This window comes from Eleutherodactylus coqui, chromosome 1 (genome assembly GCF_035609145.1).
Source record: "Eleutherodactylus coqui strain aEleCoq1 chromosome 1, aEleCoq1.hap1, whole genome shotgun sequence".
Taxonomy (NCBI): domain Eukaryota; kingdom Metazoa; phylum Chordata; class Amphibia; order Anura; family Eleutherodactylidae; genus Eleutherodactylus; species Eleutherodactylus coqui.
In genome coordinates, this window is record NC_089837.1 from 1496330 (window position 1) to 1516896 (window position 20567).

At 51.2% G+C, this 20567-nt stretch overlaps 1 protein-coding gene and 2 long non-coding RNA genes across 3 annotated transcripts in view; 2 read left to right on the top strand and 1 right to left on the bottom strand.

Annotated features, from left to right (window-relative positions):
- LOC136617429 (zinc finger protein 300-like) overlaps positions 1 to 20567 on the top strand; it is a 1148901-nt gene that overhangs the window by 553462 nt on the left and 574872 nt on the right. The window lies entirely within an intron of this gene.
- Positions 3124 to 7317, top strand: LOC136618133 (uncharacterized). Its single transcript, XR_010790986.1, has 3 exons — positions 3124 to 3392; positions 6592 to 6735; positions 7049 to 7317. It is a non-coding gene; the product is annotated as an uncharacterized lncRNA (long non-coding RNA).
- On the bottom strand, positions 10666 to 11464 carry LOC136618122 (uncharacterized). Its single transcript, XR_010790985.1, has 3 exons — positions 11344 to 11464; positions 10991 to 11089; positions 10666 to 10888 (listed from the first exon to the last, which is right to left on the bottom strand). It is a non-coding gene; the product is annotated as an uncharacterized lncRNA (long non-coding RNA).

Below are 20567 nucleotides of genomic sequence, written 5' to 3' on the forward strand. Positions count from 1 at the left end.
GCGATACAACAGGGTACTAGAGCCTCCATGCCCGCCTGTATCCCATCTAGTATCCGAGCTATAGGTAGTACACCAGGGTACTAGAGCCTCCATGCCCGCCCGTATCACATCTTGTATCCAAGCTGGAGGCGGTACAACAGGGTACTAGAGCCTCCATGCCCGCCCGTATCACATCTTGTATCCAAGCTAGAGGCGGTACAACAGGGTACTAGAGCCCCCATGCCCCCTGTATCACATCTTGTATCCAAGCTAGAAGAGGTACAACAGGATACTAGAGCCTCCATGCCCGCCTGTATCACATCTTGTATCCAAGCTAGAGGCGGTACAACAGGGTACTAGATCCTCCATGCCCGCCTGTATCCCATCTAGTATCCGAGCTATAGGTAGTACACCAGGGTACTAGAGCCTCCATGCCCGCCTGTCACATCTTGTATCCAAGCTAGAGGCGGTACAACAGGGTACTAGAGCCCCCATGCCCCCTGTATCACATCTTGTATCCAAGCTAGAGGTGGGACAACGGGGTACTAGAGCCTCCATGCCCGCCCGTATCACATCTTGTATCCAAGCTAGAGGCGGTACAACAGGGTACTAGAGCCTCCATGCCCGCCTGTATCCCATCTAGTATCCGAGCTATAGGTAGTACACCAGGGTACTAGAGCCTCCATGCCCGCCCGTATCACATCTTGTATCCAAGCTGGAGGCGGTACAACAGGGTACTAGAGCCTCCATGCCCCCTGTATCACATCTTGTATCCAAGCTAGAGGTGGGACAACGGGGTACTAGAGCCTCCATGCCCGCCCGTATCACATCTTGTATCCAAGCTAGAGGTGGTACAACAGGGTACTAGAGCCTCCATGCCCACCCGTATCACATCTTGTATCCAAGCTAGAGGTGGTACAACAGGGTACTAGAGCCTCCATGCCCACCCGTATCACATCTTGTATCCAAGCTAGAGGTGGTACAACAGGGTACTAGAGCCTCCATGCCCACCCGTATCACATCTTGTATCCAAGCTAGAGGCGGTACAACAGGGTACTAGAGCCTCCATGCCTGCCCATATCACATCTTGTATCCAAGCTAGAGGTGGTACAACAGGGTACTAGAGCCTCCATGCCCATCGTATCACATCTTGTATCCAAGCTAGAGGTGGTACAACAGGGTACTAGAGCCTCCATGCCCATCGTATCACATCTTGTATCCAAGCTGGAGGTGGCACAACAGGGTACTAGAGCCTCTATGCCCCCTGTATCACATCTTGTATCCAAGCTAGAGGTGGTACAACAGGGTACTAGAGCCTCCATGCCCACCCGTATCACATCTTGTATCCAAGCTAGAGGTGGTACAACAGGGTACTAGAGCCTCCATGCCCACCCGTATCACATCTTGTATCCAAGCTAGAGGCGGTACAACAGGGTACTAGAGCCTCCATGCCTGCCCATATCACATCTTGTATCCAAGCTAGAGGTGGTACAACAGGGTACTAGAGCCTCCATGCCCATCGTATCACATCTTGTATCCAAGCTAGAGGTGGTACAACAGGGTACTAGAGCCTCCATGCCCATCGTATCACATCTTGTATCCAAGCTGGAGGTGGCACAACAGGGTACTAGAGCCTCTATGCCCCCTGTATCACATCTTGTATCCAAGCTAGAGGTGGTACAACAGGGTACTAGAGAGCCACCATGCCTGTCCGTATCACATCTTGTATCCAAGCTAGAGGCGGTACAACAGGGTACTAGAGAGCCACCATGCCTGTCCGTATCACATCTTGTATCCAAGCTAGAGGCGGTACAACAGGGTACTAGAGCCTCCATGCCCATCGTATCACATCTTGTATCCAAGCTAGAGGTGGTACAACAGGGTACTAGAGCCTCCATGCCCATCGTATCACATCTTGTATCCAAGCTGGAGGTGGCACAACAGGGTACTAGAGCCTCTATGCCCCCTGTATCACATCTTGTATCCAAGCTAGAGGTGGTACAACAGGGTACTAGAGCCTCCATGCCCACCCGTATCACATCTTGTATCCAAGCTAGAGGTGGTACAACAGGGTACTAGAGCCTCCATGCCCACCCGTATCACATCTTGTATCCAAGCTAGAGGCGGTACAACAGGGTACTAGAGCCTCCATGCCTGCCCATATCACATCTTGTATCCAAGCTAGAGGTGGTACAACAGGGTACTAGAGCCTCCATGCCCATCGTATCACATCTTGTATCCAAGCTAGAGGTGGTACAACAGGGTACTAGAGCCTCCATGCCCATCGTATCACATCTTGTATCCAAGCTGGAGGTGGCACAACAGGGTACTAGAGCCTCTATGCCCCCTGTATCACATCTTGTATCCAAGCTAGAGGTGGTACAACAGGGTACTAGAGAGCCACCATGCCTGTCCGTATCACATCTTGTATCCAAGCTAGAGGCGGTACAACAGGGTACTAGAGAGCCACCATGCCTGTCCGTATCACATCTTGTATCCAAGCTAGAGGCGGTACAACAGGGTACTAGAGCCTCCATGCCTGTCCGTATCACATCTTGTATCCAAGCTAGAGGCGGTACAACAGGGTACTAGAGCCTCCATGTCCCCGAAGCTGCTGGAACATTAGGTCTTCTTCTATCTGCTACATTACTGAGAACAATCTACCGTCAGTCTGACATCCTTATGTACCTACCGTCCGCAGCCGTCTGCCTCACAGAGCTCCGCCTGCTGGTCACATGACGGGATGTCATCACAGGTCCTTCATCACTACTGCTTATTATACTGCGGAGCTCCGCCTGCTGGTCACATGATGGGATGTCATCACAGGTCCTTCATCACTACTGCTTATTATACTGCGGAGCTCCGCCTGCTGGTCACATGATGGGATGTCATCACAGGTCTTTCATCACTACTGCTTATTATACTGATGAGCTCCGCCTGCTGGTCATATGATGGGATGTCATCACAGGTCCTTCATCACTACTGCTTATTATACTGCGGAGCTCCGCCTGCTGGTCACATGATGGGATGTCATCACAGGTCCTTCATCACTACTGCTTATTATACTGCGGAGCTCCGCCTGCTGGTCACATGACGGGATGTCATCACAGGTCCTTCATCACTACTACTTATCCCTACGCATATTAGTAGTTTACGCTTCAGTTATTCCTGCTGCCGATTCCAGCCAATGAGGTGGCTGGAATCGGCACCATGTGACTTCCCATTGTGCACGAGCAGTACAGTTCAGCTGCCGTGCACGATGAGAGCTGTGCCCGCGCCTCACGTGACCGGTGACGTCACCGATACTTGAATTTGCCCGCGAATTCCGAGTCCTGGCATCTACAGAGGAAGCTGATGGTTGGAGCCTTTTATACTACTTACAACGTGGGAGAGGAAGATTAATGCGCTGTGTGGTGAGTACCTACCTGAGATTAATGCGCTGAGTACCTACCTGAGATTAATGCGCTGTGTGGTGAGTACCTACCTGAGATTAATGCGCTGTGTGCTGAGTACCTACCTGAGATTAATGCGCTGTGTGCTGAGTACCTACCTGAGATTAATGCGCTGTGTGCTGAGTACCTACCTGAGATTAATGCGCTGTGTGGTGAGTACCTACCTGAGATTAATGTGCTGTGTGGTGAGTACCTACCTGAGATTAATGCGTTGTGTGGTGAGTACCTACCTGAGATTAATGCGTTGTGTGGTGAGTACCTACCTGAGATTAATGCGCTGTGTGGTGAGTACCTACCTGAGATTAATGCGCTGTGTGGTGAGTACCTACCTGGGATTAATGCGTTGTGTGGTGAGTACCTACCTGAGATTAATGCGCTGTGTGGTGAGTACCTACCTGAGATTAATGCGTTGTGTGGTGAGTACCTACCTGAGATTAATGCGTTGTGTGGTGAGTACCTACCTGAGATTAATGCGCTGTGTGCTGAGTACCTACCTGAGATTAATGCGCTGAGTGGTGAGTACCTACCTGAGATTAATGCGCTGTGTGGTGAGTACCTACCTGAGATTAATGCGTTGTGTGGTGAGTACCTACCTGAGATTAATGCGCTGTGTGGTGAGTACCTACCTGAGATTAATGCGCTGTGTGGTGAGTACCTACCTGAGATTAATGCGCTGTGTGGTGAGTACCTACCTGAGATTAATGCGCTGTGTGGTGAGTACCTACCTGAGATTAATGCGCTGTGTGCTGAGTACCTACCTGAGATTAATGCGCTGTGTGCTGAGTACCTACCTGAGATTAATGCGCTGTGTGGTGAGTACCTACCTGAGATTAATGTGCTGTGTGGTGAGTACCTACCTGAGATTAATGCGCTGTGTGGTGAGTACCTACCTGAGATTAATGCGCTGTGTGGTGAGTACCTACCTGAGATTAATGCGCTGTGTGGTGAGTACCTACCTGAGATTAATGTGCTGTGTGCTGAGTACCTACCTGAGATTAATGTGCTGTGTGCTGAGTACCTACCTGAGATTAATGCGCTGTGTGGTGAGTACCTACCTGAGACTAATGCGCTGTGTGGTGAGTACCTACCTGAGACTAATGCGCTGTGTGCTGAGTACCTACCTGAGATTAATGCGCTGTGCTGAGTACCTACCTGAGATTAATGCGCTGTGTGGTGAGTACCTACCTGAGATTAATGCGCTGTGTGGTGAGTACCTACCTGAGATTAATGCGCTGTGTGGTGAGTACCTACCTGAGATTAATGCGCTGTGTGGTGAGTACCTACCTGAGATTAATGCGCTGTGTGCTGAGTACCTACCTGAGATTAATGCGCTGTGTGGTGAGTACCTACCTGGGATTAATGCGCTGTGTGGTGAGTACCTACCTGAGACTAATGCGCTGTGTGTGGTGAGTACCTACCTGAGATTAATGCGCTGTGTGTGGTGAGTACCTACCTGAGATTAATGCGCTGTGTGTGGTGAGTACCTACCTGAGATTAATGCGCTGTGTGTGGTGAGTACCTACCTGAGATTAATGCGCTGTGTGTGGTGAGTACCTACCTGAGATTAATGCGCTGTGTGTGGTGAGTACCTACCTGAGATTAATGCGCTGTGTGGTGAGTACCTACCTGAGATTAATGCGCTGTGTGGTGAGTACCTACCTGGGATTAATGCGTTGTGTGGTGAGTACCTACCTGAGATTAATGCGCTGTGTGGTGAGTACCTACCTGAGATTAATGCGTTGTGTGGTGAGTACCTACCTGAGATTAATGCGTTGTGTGGTGAGTACCTACCTGAGATTAATGCGCTGTGTGCTGAGTACCTACCTGAGATTAATGCGCTGAGTGGTGAGTACCTACCTGAGATTAATGCGCTGTGTGGTGAGTACCTACCTGAGATTAATGCGTTGTGTGGTGAGTACCTACCTGAGATTAATGCGCTGTGTGGTGAGTACCTACCTGAGATTAATGCGCTGTGTGGTGAGTACCTACCTGAGATTAATGCGCTGTGTGGTGAGTACCTACCTGAGATTAATGCGCTGTGTGGTGAGTACCTACCTGAGATTAATGCGCTGTGTGCTGAGTACCTACCTGAGATTAATGCGCTGTGTGCTGAGTACCTACCTGAGATTAATGCGCTGTGTGGTGAGTACCTACCTGAGATTAATGTGCTGTGTGGTGAGTACCTACCTGAGATTAATGCGCTGTGTGGTGAGTACCTACCTGAGATTAATGCGCTGTGTGGTGAGTACCTACCTGAGATTAATGCGCTGTGTGGTGAGTACCTACCTGAGATTAATGTGCTGTGTGCTGAGTACCTACCTGAGATTAATGTGCTGTGTGCTGAGTACCTACCTGAGATTAATGCGCTGTGTGGTGAGTACCTACCTGAGACTAATGCGCTGTGTGGTGAGTACCTACCTGAGACTAATGCGCTGTGTGCTGAGTACCTACCTGAGATTAATGCGCTGTGCTGAGTACCTACCTGAGATTAATGCGCTGTGTGGTGAGTACCTACCTGAGATTAATGCGCTGTGTGGTGAGTACCTACCTGAGATTAATGCGCTGTGTGGTGAGTACCTACCTGAGATTAATGCGCTGTGTGGTGAGTACCTACCTGAGATTAATGCGCTGTGTGCTGAGTACCTACCTGAGATTAATGCGCTGTGTGGTGAGTACCTACCTGGGATTAATGCGCTGTGTGGTGAGTACCTACCTGAGACTAATGCGCTGTGTGTGGTGAGTACCTACCTGAGATTAATGCGCTGTGTGTGGTGAGTACCTACCTGAGATTAATGCGCTGTGTGTGGTGAGTACCTACCTGAGATTAATGCGCTGTGTGTGGTGAGTACCTACCTGAGATTAATGCGCTGTGTGTGGTGAGTACCTACCTGAGATTAATGCGCTGTGTGTGGTGAGTACCTACCTGAGATTAATGCGCTGTGTGTGGTGAGTACCTACCTGAGATTAATGCGCTGTGTGTGGTGAGTACCTACCTGAGATTAATGCGCTGTGTGTGGTGAGTACCTACCTGAGATTAATGCGCTGTGCGCTACGTGTGGTGAGTACCTACCTGGGATTTATGCGCTGTGCGCTACGTCTGGTGAGTACGTCACCTGAGATTTGCGCGACGCCACCTGACGAAACCTGTCTTTTTTGGCAGATTTGTGCGCTACGTGTGGAGACGCGGCCACCCGAGATTTGTGAGCTTTTTTGCAAACTTACGTGTGGAGATGATCCTGACGTTTGGACGCCTTTTGAGAAGAATTTCGCTTCGCTTGCACACAAGCTGACATAACTCGTCGAGGTAAGATGCTGCATCTGCTAAAATTTTCATTGCGTGCATCTGCTCATACGTGCTTATTTTGCGCATATTTGCAGGTTTTCGCTTGCATCTGTATGTACGCACGTACGTGTATGTATGTGTGTGTGTGTGTGTGTATATATATATATATATATATATATATATATATATATATATATATATTTATATATATATAATTTCTTCTGACCAGGTTGGGGGAGTAGTGGTCATTGTAAGTGGGTGGAGCGGATCTAGGGATCAGTAATACTGGTGTGATGTGACTGTTAACCTGCTGATTTTTCGTTATTTCCTGCAGATCTGACGTCCTTGAGAATGGGAAGGCTGTCCGACAGGGAAGAGACCCTCAACGTTCAGCAATCTGGAAACCCTTCGTTTTATGGACTGCTTTTTGCCGGTGATTCCCTTTTTTTTTTTTTATAAGCTTTTTGGAGGATCCTGAAAAACTGCGCAATATTTTACCCCGATTGAGTACACAGAAAAGATCCCCAAACACAGCGGCCTTCGGTTTATCAGGGAATGACACTTGGTGTAAAATCTACATTTTTAATAAATAATAAAACGTGATTTGAATTTCTTTTTTTGTTTTACCTTATTTATGTTTTTAACTCCTGATTACCCACGCTGTAAAGCCGGCTGCACATGGCTGTGACAGGCTCTGCCATGGCATTCCGGGGCGGAGCCCGTCACGGCGGCCCCAAGAGACCCCAATACTTACCTCTGGTTCCGGAGTCCCGCATGATGCCTCAGTGCGCATGGGCAATAGAGCGCGTGACGCACCGCAGCGGCATGTGACGCGGTAGGCGTAGAGGCGGTTTCACGCTATCTTCCGCTGTGCTACAGCGGAAAATAGCGTGAATGGACGGCTTCCACAGACTGCAATGGAAGCTGTCCGCGCGTATACCCGCGGCAAATAGAGCATGCCGTGGGTGAGGACGGGTGATTTTACGGTGCGGAATTCCGCTGTGAAATTGCGCACCGTAAGCATTGAGCTATTAGGTTGAATAGATCCGTCTGTGGGAAGGAGCCCTAGGGCCTCATGGCCAATAGCAAAATGGAATAGCTGTTTCCGCAGCGGATTTGCCCCTAGGGAATCATTGGCTATCCGCGGTCCATTAAACTGATTTTTGCACCCGCGGATGGAATTTTATTAGAATTGCGTTTTTCATGCGTGGGAGAAAAAACCGCGGCATGCTCCATTTTACCGCGGATCGGCCACATTGCTATCACATTGATGTGTGCGGATATCTGCATGCAAAAATGATACAATAGAAAGCTGATTCTACGCGGATTGTATTTTTCTAGTGGACATGAGGCCTAAGGCCGCCTGCAGACGGCCGTGTCGCATCCAGCTGCTCGCAACGGGACCCGACCTGAGCGCCTGCAGAGAGCAGTGCGGAACTCGCCCGCTCCCGCAGCTCTGACTCATGTGCCAGCAGACGGCCGTGTCGCATCCAGCTGCTCGCAACGGGACCCGACCTGAGCGCCTGCAGCGAGCAGTGCGGAACTCGCCCGCTCCCGCAGCTCTGACTCATGTGCCAGCAGACGGCCGTGTCGCATCCAGCTGCTCGCAACGGGACCCGACCTGAGCGCCTGCAGCGAGCAGTGCGGAACTCGCCCGCTCCTGCAGCTCTGACTCATGTGCCAGCAGACGGCACATGCGCAGAGCCGGCAGCCAGCGAGTGGCGTTTCTGTACGGGGCTCTGCGAACCCCGCACAGAATTAGAGCATGGCGCGGTTTGTTTTCTGCGGTGATTTCGCATAGACAAACCACGGCCTTCTGCATAGGATTGCGTATTGAAATGCAATCCTATGTAGGCGTGTACAGCCGGAAATGTACGGTGCTGCGTCTGGCATAGACTGAAGTGGCAGCGGTGCGCACTCGTCATCAGCTGATTGGCAGGGATTCTGGGAGGCAGGTCACCACTTCACTGCGCATAGATCATCAGTACTGGAGTCCCAGGGACCACTTTTAACCCCTTGCCACCGCAGCACGTGAATGTATGTATATGTTAGGAAGCAGCTTTCTGGAATGGACTTGCATTTGCATCCTACAGATCTGAGCCCACACCATCTACTGCTGAAGACTGTTGCTAATGACAGTTGGCCTCCCACAGCCAGAGGGGATGGGTGAGACAACAGATTCCCGCTGTTAACCCTTTCCAGTCCAATGTCGGCCCTGCCCCGACATCATAATTTCCCTCCAATGTCGGGGCAGGCCCGACACTGCAGTGCAGGAGTGGATCTGCACCCGATCGTCAGGCACATCGGGGGCAGATGCACTCCTGCACTGGTCCTCATCGAGGACTCCCGAGGAGAAGGCAGAAAGGGATTTTAATCCTTTCTGCCTTCTCCTTTACACATTACTTAGCGCTATGTAATGCATAGATTCTGGCCGGCGATCATGTGACCGCCGGTGTTACCTGACCCCAGCAGTCACATGATCGCCGAGCCGGGAGGCAGAAGGAGTACGGAAGACGCCGGACAGGTAAGCAGGTCCCTCCCTGCACCCTCCTGAACTCTGTCAGATCAGGAGGGTGCAGGGAAAATGTATTTTTTCTCACCCATTCTCCCCAGAACCAATTTATTTGGAGCTGGGGAGAATGGGTGAGAAAAAATAAATGGCTTGGAAAGGGTTAATGCTTTGCATGCAACGATTGCTGTTATTTCATTAGGTTTTTGTATGTAATCAGATATACTTCAGTCTAAGCCGACCTGAGTATAAGCCAAGGTACCAACTTTTACCCCAAAAACCTGGGGTCAATTATTGACTTGAGTATAAGGCAAGGGGTAATATTAGGTACCTCGGCTAACACTGGGATCGGCTATACTCGAGTATGCATTGTGGCTGCTGCTACAGGCCAAGTGGGCAGTATTGTCCGGGTCTCCTGGACTCATGGTTAGTGTGGGGACTAGCGGTATAACCAGGAGCTTAGAAGTTCGCCCGCTAGCTTCACGTTTTGTCTAAAATGTCAAGTAATACCTGTTCTTTATAATCAGCCTATCTGTTAGTAGTGGTTGCATTTTTGGCTTCTGTATGCAGTGTTTTCTATCTCTGTGTATTCTGTTCTGTCTCTGTTATATGCCATGCGTGTGTCCTGTTCTGTGGCTCCTAAGATCAGCTATGGCCCAGTTCCGAACACCACTGGGCCGCCCTCTTATTTGGGCGATGTCTATGCTTAGGTTGGGCCACTGTCGACCCCCCCCCCCCCTTTTAGCACAGGGTCAGTGGCATGGATTCCATGTGAATCTCCTGTGCTTCCTGTGTGCATGTATACTACTAGACTACTAGTCCTTTGGTCACGATGGTGTTGGCAGTCTGCTAAATCTGCCCACACGATCATAACAGTCTGTTCAGAAAGCCACATAGTACTGATTACATTTTGGGTCCCATTTGTGCATACTAACATAACATTAGGGCCACAATGGGTACATTTCTGAAAACAATACAAACAGGGGTATCCATTTTGGGGTGTCAGTGCACATGAAAATGATGATTTTTGGTGGAAAAAAAACTTAGAATAGCACATTAGCCGAAATAAAGCCTTATTATAATTTTTTTTTAATCATAATTCCATTAATTCCTGAAAATGTGAGATCTAAATACTCCTGACACCCCTCAGTGAACACAAAGGGGTGTACTTTGTAAAATAGGGTCATTTTAGGGGGTATGTATTCTGACACCCACGAGCCTTTGCAATCTTGGCTCGGTGGAGGAAAAAGGGTTTAGCAAAATGAGGTTCAACTTGAATGTCTCCAAAATGGTTCCAAACAAAGGATGTTTTTGCAAATGTGTGTCCAGAATAAAGTGAACAGATGGAAATATATGTTGGCAAGGATTTGTAGAGTATGCTGCACATATGAGATATAACATTTGCAAATGTTAAAAAATTACAATGTCTTCAAAACTGTCAATATTAATTTTAATAAATATACCCAACTTCTAACTGCCCATTGTTACCACTTAAACGAAGTACAACAAGGCACAGAAAAAACAATGTAAGAATCACTTCGATTTGCAAACATGCCCATCTTGAAAGCGTCCTACTGAGCCAACATCTAGGACCGTCAGTCTCTGCTGCTTCAACAATGATTGTGAGCAAACGCAGTGTGGTAATCTTGAAATACCTTAGATAACCTGTAAAGAAGAAAGAAAAAAGTTTGCAAGAAAATAAATAAAAGCTTAGTCTATCCAAAAATACCCCCCCCCCCCCCCCCCCCAAAAAAAAAGGTGAGTCACCGGCAAAAAGCAGTCCATAAAACGAAGGGGTTCAAGATTGCTGAACGTCGAGGGTCTCTTCCCTGTCGGACAGCCTTCCCATTCTCAAGGACGTCAGATCTGCAGGAAATGACGAAAAATCAGCAGGTTAACAGTCACATCACACCAGTATTACTGATCCCTAGATCCGCTCCACCCACTTACATTGACCACTACTCCCCCAACCTGGTCAGAAGAATCAAGAATCGTATTTTTATATATATTATTTATACACACACACACACACACACACGTGAAAACCTGCAAATATGCGCAAAATAAGCACGTATGAGCAGATGCACGCAATGAAAATTTTAGCAGATGCAGCATCTTACCTCGACGAGTTATGTCAGCTTGTGTGCAAGCGAAGCGAAATTCTTCTCAAAACGCGTCCAAACGTCAGGATCATCTCCACACGCAAGTTTGCAAAAAAGCTCACAAATCTCGGGTGGCCGCGTCTCCCCACGTAACGCACAAATCTGCCAAAAAAGACAGGTTTCGTCAGGTGGCGTCGCGCAAATCTCAGGTGACGTACTCACCAGACGTAGCGCACAGCGAATTAATCCCAGGTAGGTACTCACCACACGTACCGCACAGCGCATCAATCCCAGGTAGGTACTCACCAGACGTAGCGCACAGCGAATTAATCTCAGGTAGGTACTCACCACACAGCGCATTAATCCCAGGTAGGTACTCAGCACACAGCGCATTAATCTCAGGTAGGTATTCACCACACGTAGCGCACAGCGCATAAATCTCAGGTAGGTACTCAGCACACAGCGCATTAATCTCAGGTAGGTACTCAGCACACAGCGCATTAATCTCAGGTAGGTACTCACCACACAGCGCATTAATCTCAGGTAGGTACTCACCACACAGCGCATTAATCTCAGGTAGGTACTCACCACACAGCGCATTAATCTCAGGTAGGTACTCACCACACAGCGCATTAATCTCAGGTAGGTACTCACCACACAGCGCATTAATCTCAGGTAGGTACTCACCACACAGCGCATTAATCTCAGGTAGGTACTCACCACACAGCGCATTAATCTCAGGTAGGTACTCACCACACAGCGCATTAATCTCAGGTAGGTACTCACCACACAGCGCATTAATCTCAGGTAGGTACTCAGCACACAGCGCATTAATCTCAGGTAGGTACTCAGCACACAGCGCATTAATCTCAGGTAGGTACTCAGCACACAGCGCATTAATCTCAGGTAGGTACTCACCACACAGCGCATTAATCTCAGGTAGGTACTCACCACACAGCGCATTAATCTCAGGTAGGTACTCACCACACAGCGCATTAATCTCAGGTAGGTACTCACCACACAGCGCATTAATCTCAGGTAGGTACTCACCACACAACGCATTAATCTCAGGTAGGTACTCACCACACAGCGCATTAATCTCAGGTAGGTACTCACCACACAGCGCATTAATCTCAGGTAGGTACTCAGCACACAACGCATTAATCCCAGGTAGGTACTCACCACACAGCGCATTAATCTCAGGTAGGTACTCACCACACAACGCATTAATCTCAGGTAGGTACTCACCACACAACGCATTAATCTCAGGTAGGTACTCACCACACAGCGCATTAATCTCAGGTAGGTACTCACCACACAACGCATTAATCCCAGGTAGGTACTCACCACACAGCGCATTAATCTCAGGTAGGTACTCACCACACAGCGCATTAATCTCAGGTAGGTACTCACCACACAACGCATTAATCTCAGGTAGGTACTCACCACACAACGCATTAATCTCAGGTAGGTACTCACCACACAGCGCATTAATCTCAGGTAGGTACTCAGCACACAGCGCATTAATCTCAGGTAGGTACTCAGCACACAGCGCATTAATCTCAGGTAGGTACTCACCACACAGCGCATTAATCTCAGGTAGGTACTCAGCGCATTAATCTCAGGTAGGTACTCACCACACAGCGCATTAATCTTCCTCTCCCACGTTGTAAGTAGTATAAAAGGCTCCAACCATCAGCTTCCTCTGTAGATGCCAGGACTCGGAATTCGCGGGCAAATTCAAGTACCGGTGACGTCACCGGTCACGTGAGGCGCGGGCACAGCTCTCATCGTGCACGGCAGCTGAACTGTACTGCTCGTGCACAATGGGAAGTCACATGGTGCCGATTCCAGCCACCTCATTGGCTGGAATCGGCAGCAGGAATAACTGAAGCGTAAACTACTAATATGCTATCCCTACAGGTCCTTCATCATTACTGTTCATTATACTGCGGAGCTCCGCCTGCTGGGCACATCATGGGGTGTCATCACAGGTCCTTCATCACTACTGCTTATTATACTGATGAGCTCCGCCTGCTGGTCACATGATGGGATGTCATCACAGGTCCTTCATCACTACTGTTTATTATACTGCGGAGCTCCGCCTGCTGGTCACATGACGGGATGTCATCACAGGTCCTTCATCACTACTACTTATCCCTACAGGTCCTTCATCATTACTGTTCATTATACTGCGGAGCTCCGCCTGCTGGGCACATCATGGGGTGTCATCACAGGTCCTTCATCACTACTGCTTATTATACTGATGAGCTCCGCCCACTGGTCATATGATGGGATGTCATCACAGGTCCTTCATCACTACTGTTTATCCCTACTGGTCACATGACAGTGATGTCATCACAGGTCCTTCATCACTACTGCTTATTATACTGATGAGCTCCGCCCACTGGTCATATGATGGGATGTCATCACAGGTCCTTCATCACTACTGTTTATCCCTACTGGTCACATGACAGTGATATCATCACAGGTCCTTTATCACTACTGCTTATTATACTGATGAGCTCCGCCCACTTGGCACATGACGGGGATGTCAACACAGGTCCTTCATCACTACTACTCATCATACAGATGAGCTCCGCCCACTGGTCATATGACGGTGATGTCATCACAGGTCCTTCATCACTTCTCTTTGTCTCCACTGATGAGCCACGCCTCCTTATCACATGATGGTGATGTCATCACAGGTCCTTCATACAGATGAGCTCCGCCCACTGGTCACATGATGGGCCACGTGGTTTCCCGGTGATTCTACTTCTTTTTCTTCTCCTGATTTCAATTCTGTTGTCAAAATTTTTTGATTTTTGTGACAAATTTCAGGATTTATAAGATGATTCCTCATGGAGGTCCGCATCATGTGACATCCAGTGTACCGGAAAGCTGATCGACGGGAAGATTTAGTGTACAGCTGGTGATACTGAAGGGACCTGCCAACGTCTGCGCCGCTCATCGTGTGCTACCAGATCCCGTCAGACGCCGCTCATCGTGTGCTACCGGATCCCGTCAGACGCCGCTCATCGTGTGCTACCGGATCCCATCAGACGCCGCTCATCGTGTGCTACCGGATCCCATCAGACGCCGCTCATCGTGTGCTACCTGATCCCGTCAGACGCCGCTCATCGTGTGCTACCGGATCCCGTCAGACGCCGCTCATCGTGTGCTACCAGATCCCGTCAGACGCCGCTCATCGTGTGCTACCGGATCCCATCAGACGCCGCTCATCGTGTGCTACCGGATCCCATCAGACGCCGCTCATCGTGTGCTACCGGATCCCGTCAGACGCCGCTCATCGTGTGCTACCGGATCCCGTCAGACGCCGCTCATCGTGTGCTACCGGATCCCGTCAGACGCCGCTCATCGTGTGCTACCGGATCCCGTCAGACGCCGCTCATCGTGTGCTACCGGATCCCGTCAGACGCCGCTCATCGTGTGCTACCGGATCCCGTCAGACGCCGCTCATCAAGTGCTACCGGATCCCGTCAGACGCCGCTCATCGTGTGCTACCTGATCCCGTCAGACGCCGCTCATCGTGTGCTACCGGATCCCGTCAGACGCCGCTCATCGTGTGCTACCGGATCCCGTCAGACGCCGCTCATCGTGTGCTACCGGATCCCGTCGGACGCCGCTCATCGTGTGCTACCGGATCCCGTCGGACGCCGCTCATCGTGTGCTACCGGATCCCGTCGGACGCCGCTCATCGTGTGCTACCGGATCCCGTCGGACGCCGCTCATCGTGTGCTACCGGATCCCGTCGGACGCCGCTCATCGTGTGCTACCGGATCCCGTCGGACGCCGCTCATCGTGTGCTACCGGATCCCGTCAGACGCCCCTCATCGTGTGCTACCGGATCCCGTCAGACGCCGCTCATCGTGTGCTACCGGATCCCGTCAGACGCCGCTCATCGTGTGCTACCGGATCCCGTCAGACGCCGCTCATCGTGTGCTACCGGATCCCGTCAGACGCCGCTCATCGTGTGCTACCGGATCCCGTCAGACTCCGCTCATCGTGTGCTACCGGATCCCTTCAGACGCCGCTCATCGTGTGCTACCGGATCCCATCAGACGCCACTCATCGTGTGCTACCGGATCCCTTCAGACGCCGCTCATCGTGTGTTACCGGATCCCGTCGGACGCCGCTCATCGTGTGTTACCGGATCCCGTCGGACGCCGCTCATCATGTGCTACCGGATCCCGTCAGACGCCGCTCATCATGTGCTACCGGATCCCGTCAGACGCCGCTCATCTTCTGCTACCGGATCCCTTCAGACGCCGCTCATCGTGTGCTACTGGATCCCTTCAGACGCCGCTCATCGTGTGTTACCGGATCCCGTCAGACGCCGCTCATCGTGTGTTACCGGATCCTGTTAGACGCCGCTCATCGTGTGTTACCGGATCCCGTTAGATGCCGCTCATCGTGTGTTACCGGATCCCGTTAGACGCCGCTCATCGTGTGCTACCGGATCCCGTCAGACGCCGCTCATCGTGTGCTACCGGATCCCGTCAGACTCTGCTCATCATATGCTACCGGATCCCGTCGGACGCCGCTCATCATGTGCTACCAGATCCCTTCAGACGCCGCTCATCGTGTGCTACCGGATCCCGTCGGACGCCGCTCATCGTGTGCTACCGGATCCCTTCAGACGCCGCTCATCGTGTGCTACTGGATCCCTTCAGACGCCGCTCATCGTGTGTTACCGGATCCCGTCAGACGCCGCTCATCGTGTGCTACCGGATCCCGTCAGACGCCGCTCATCGTGTGCTACCGGATCCCGTCGGACGCCGCTCATCGTGTGCTACCGGATCCCGTCGGACGCCGCTCATCGTGTGCTACCGGATCCCGTCAGACGCCGCTCATCGTGTGCTACCGGATCCCGTCAGACGCCGCTCATCGTGTGCTACCGGATCCCGTCAGACGCCCCTCATCGTGTGCTACCGGATCCCGTCAGACGCCGCTCATCGTGTGCTACCGGATCCCGTCAGACGCCGCTCATCGTGTGCTACCGGATCCCGTCAGACGCCGCTCATCGTGTGCTACCGGATCCCGTCAGACTCCGCTCATCGTGTGCTACCGGATCCCTTCAGACGCCGCTCATCGTGTGCTACCGGATCCCATCAGACGCCACTCATCGTGTGCTACCGGATCCCTTCAGACGCCGCTCATCGTATGTTACCGGATCCCGTCGGACGCCGCTCATCGTGTGTTACCGGATCCCGTCGGACGCCGCTCATCATGTGCTACCGGATCCCGTCAGACGCCGCTCATCATGTGCTACCGGATCCCGTCAGACGCCGCTCATCTTGTGCTACCGGATCCCTTCAGACGCCGCTCATCGTGTGCTACTGGATCCCTTCAGACGCCGCTCATCGTGTGTTACCGGATCCTGTTAGACGCCGCTCATCGTGTGTTACCGGATCCCGTCAGACACCGCTCATCGTGTGCTACCAGATCCCGTCAGACTCCGCTCATGTGCTACCGGATCCCGTCGGACGCCGCTCATCATGTGCTACCGGATCCCTTCAGACGCCGCTCATCGTGTGCTACCGGATCCCGTCGGACACCGCTCATCGTGTGCTACCGGAACCCTTCAGACGCCGCTCATCGTGTGTTACCGGATCCCGTCAGACGCCGCTCATCGTGTGTTACCGGATCCCGTCAGACGCCGCTCATCGTGTGTTACCGGATCCCGTCAGACGCCGCTCATCGTGTTTTACCGGATCCTGTTAGACGCCGCTCATCGTGTGCTACCAGATCCCGTCAGACTCCGCTCATCTTGTGCTACCGGATCCCTTCAGACGCCGCTCATCGTGTGCTACTGGATCCCTTCAGACGCCGCTCATCGTGTGTTACCGGATCCCGTCGGACGCCGCTCATCGTGTGTTACCGGATCCCGTCGGACGCCGCTCATCATGTGCTACCGGATCCCGTCAGACGCCGCTCATCATGTGCTACCGGATCCCGTCAGACGCCGCTCATCTTGTGCTACCGGATCCCTTCAGACGCCGCTCATCGTGTGCTACTGGATCCCTTCAGACGCCGCTCATCGTGTGTTACCGGATCCCGTCAGACGCCGCTCATCGTGTGTTACCGGATCCCGTTAGACGCCGCTCATCGTGTGTTACCGGATCCCGTTAGACGCCGCTCATCGTGTGTTACCGGATCCCGTTAGACGCCGCTCATCGTGTGTTACCGGATCCCTTCAGACGCCGCTCATCGTGTGTTACCGGATCCCGTCAGACGCCGCTCATCGTGTGTTACCGGATCCCGTTAGACGCCGCTCATCGTGTGTTACCGGATCCTGTTAGACGCCGCTCATCGTGTGTTACCGGATCCCGTCAGACACCGCTCATCGTGTGCTACCAGATCCCGTCAGACTCCGCTCATGTGCTACCGGATCCCGTCGGACGCCGCTCATCATGTGCTACCGGATCCCTTCAGACGCCGCTCATCGTGTGCTACCGGATCCCGTCGGACACCGCTCATCGTGTGCTACCGGAACCCTTCAGACGCCGCTCATCGTGTGTTACCGGATCCCGTCAGACGCCGCTCATCGTGTGTTACCGGATCCCGTCAGACGCCGCTCATCGTGTGTTACCGGATCCCGTCAGACGCCGCTCATCGTGTTTTACCGGATCCTGTTAGACGCCGCTCATCGTGTGCTACCAGATCCCGTCAGACTCCGCTCATCATGTGCTACTGGATCCCGTCGGACGCCGCTCATCGTGTGCTACCAGATCCCTTCAGACGCCGCTCATCGTGTGCTACCAGATCCCGTCAGACTCCGCTCATCATGTGCTACCGGATCCCGTCGGACGCCGCTCATCATGTGCTACCGGATCCCGTCCGACGCCACTCATCGTGTGTTACCGGATCCCGTCAGACGCCGCTCATCGTGTGCTATCAGATCCCGTCAGACTCCGCTCATCATGTGCTACCGGATCCCGTCAGACGCCGCTCATCGTGTGCTACCGGATCCCGCCAGACGCCGCTCATCGTGTGTTACCGGATCCCTTCAGACGCCGCTCATCGTGTGTTACCGGATCCCTTCAGACGCCGCTCATCGTGTGTTACCGGATCCCTTCAGACGCCGCTCATCGTGTGTTACCGGATCCCTTCAGACGCCGCTCATTGTGTGTTACCGGATCCCGTCAGACGCAGCTCATCGTGTTACCGGATCCCTTCAGACGCCGCTCATCGTGTGTTACCGGATCGTGTCAGATGCTGCTCATCGTGTGCTACCGGATCCCGTCATATGCCGCTCATTGTGTGCTACTGGATCCCGTCCTACGCCGCTCATTGTGTGCTACCAGATCCCGTCAGACGCCGCTCACCGTGTGCTACCGGATCCTGTCAGACGTCGTTTGTCATTCCCATGGTTTGGGGGGATCCGAAGGACCATTTAACAGATCACATTAAAGGAATCACATCTAAAACAAAATCTACAGCTAATTATCCCAATCTGCGCTGCCCCCTCCTACATAGTGAGGAGTGGCCTGTAACAAAGTGTCTAAATCTTGTGACCTCACTGAGGAGGAAGCGTACAGCCATGTGAGACGTGATGCTACACTTGTAGGAAGTTGTTCTTCACAATCACATCTTCCCTCAAGTGGAACCTAATGATCTTATTTAGGATCTAAACTTGTCGAATCAATCAGAACTTCTAGGATCCAGGCTGAAAGGATGAATCTCCTCTGCAAACACTACAAGTACGCAGATCGCGCCGCGACACTTGGAAACAACAGCGTGCAGATGAGTGGCGACTAGAGATGAGCGAACGTACTCGTTTAGGGTGTTTTTGCACTCGAGCACCGCTTTTTCCAAGTAACTGACTACTTGGACGAAAAAGATGCGGGGGGCGGCGTGGTGGAGCATGGGGTATCAGTGAGGGAACAAGGGGGAGCTCTCTCCCCACTCCCCTCTGCCTCCCCCCCCCCCCCGCTCACCCCCGGCTGCCCCCGAATCTTTTCGCCCGAGTAGTCCGGTTACTCGGAAAAAGCGATGCTCGAGTGCAAAAATGCCCTAAACGAGTACGTTCACTCATCTCTAGTGGCGACTGATCATACAACCATCATAAGTTAGTTTATAGGCTGTGCTTCCACATAATGATAACCAATTCCCATCCATTCCTGTAGCTGCTGATATGAAAGAGACGGACGCAAATATGAAACTGTCATTAGAAAAAAGCCAGTCTGAGAATATAACTGCAACTTTGGGGGTCAAAAGAAAAGTCACAGATGCTATCAGATGCTTCCAAGATGAAAATGGTGAATTGGTTAAGAATGATGTTGGCAAGGCCGAACTTTTAAAGTCGTATTTTGTATCTATTCACTGGATGTATCCCCTAAAATATAACTTTTAATGGTAAGTATATTTAAAATCGTATTTAAGTCTCACATAAATTAGACAAACAAGACAGACAATAACAGAACAAAAGGTTCTATACTGGAAAAGAACCGGGGTGAAGCTGGCCCCTCTATTGTAGTCCAAGGGGGTGCTGAATAACGAGACACTGATGCCTATCCGAGGTAAACTAATAATATAGAAGGATATAACTTTATTTGGATGTGATTCGAGGCCAGTGTCGGACTATATCCTCTTGAACAAGATGATTGGGGGCTAAAAACTCCACCAAAGTCGGTGATGTATGGATAGCGTCTAATGAACGAACACTTCGACCCAGACAAAGTCCTATCTAATAGACTGGGAGCACAACAATAAGCGACTTGATGAGGGTCGAGAGACACCGATCTTTTGAATGTCATAAAGTCTCAATAAGAGACAGGTTTGATTGGGAAAATGCCCTGTTCGAGGAATAAGGGGCAGAGGATGATAACCGATCAGATGCCAACCAAAGAACCCCAAGTGATAGTATATGATGGGTTCTTATCCATGATAAGGTTGAGAACAGGTTCAAAATTAGTTCTGAATAAGGAAACACCAGTCAGTGGTTTTGCTGGGTTCTTGTACAAAATGAATTCATGACTGGTTAGAAATTGTTTCAATAGTGGCCGATAGAATGTCAGCCAGAGGATACCAATCAAGAATTACGATAGATTCTAATACAACCGATAAGATGTCAACCAGAGGACCACAATCAGGAGTATGATGGGTTCTCATGCATAATGCGGTTCAAAAACAGATTCAGAACTGGTTCTTGAGCACATAATGCCAGTTGATGGTCAAACTGGGCTCTCTTATAGAATAATTACAAGACTGATTCAAAA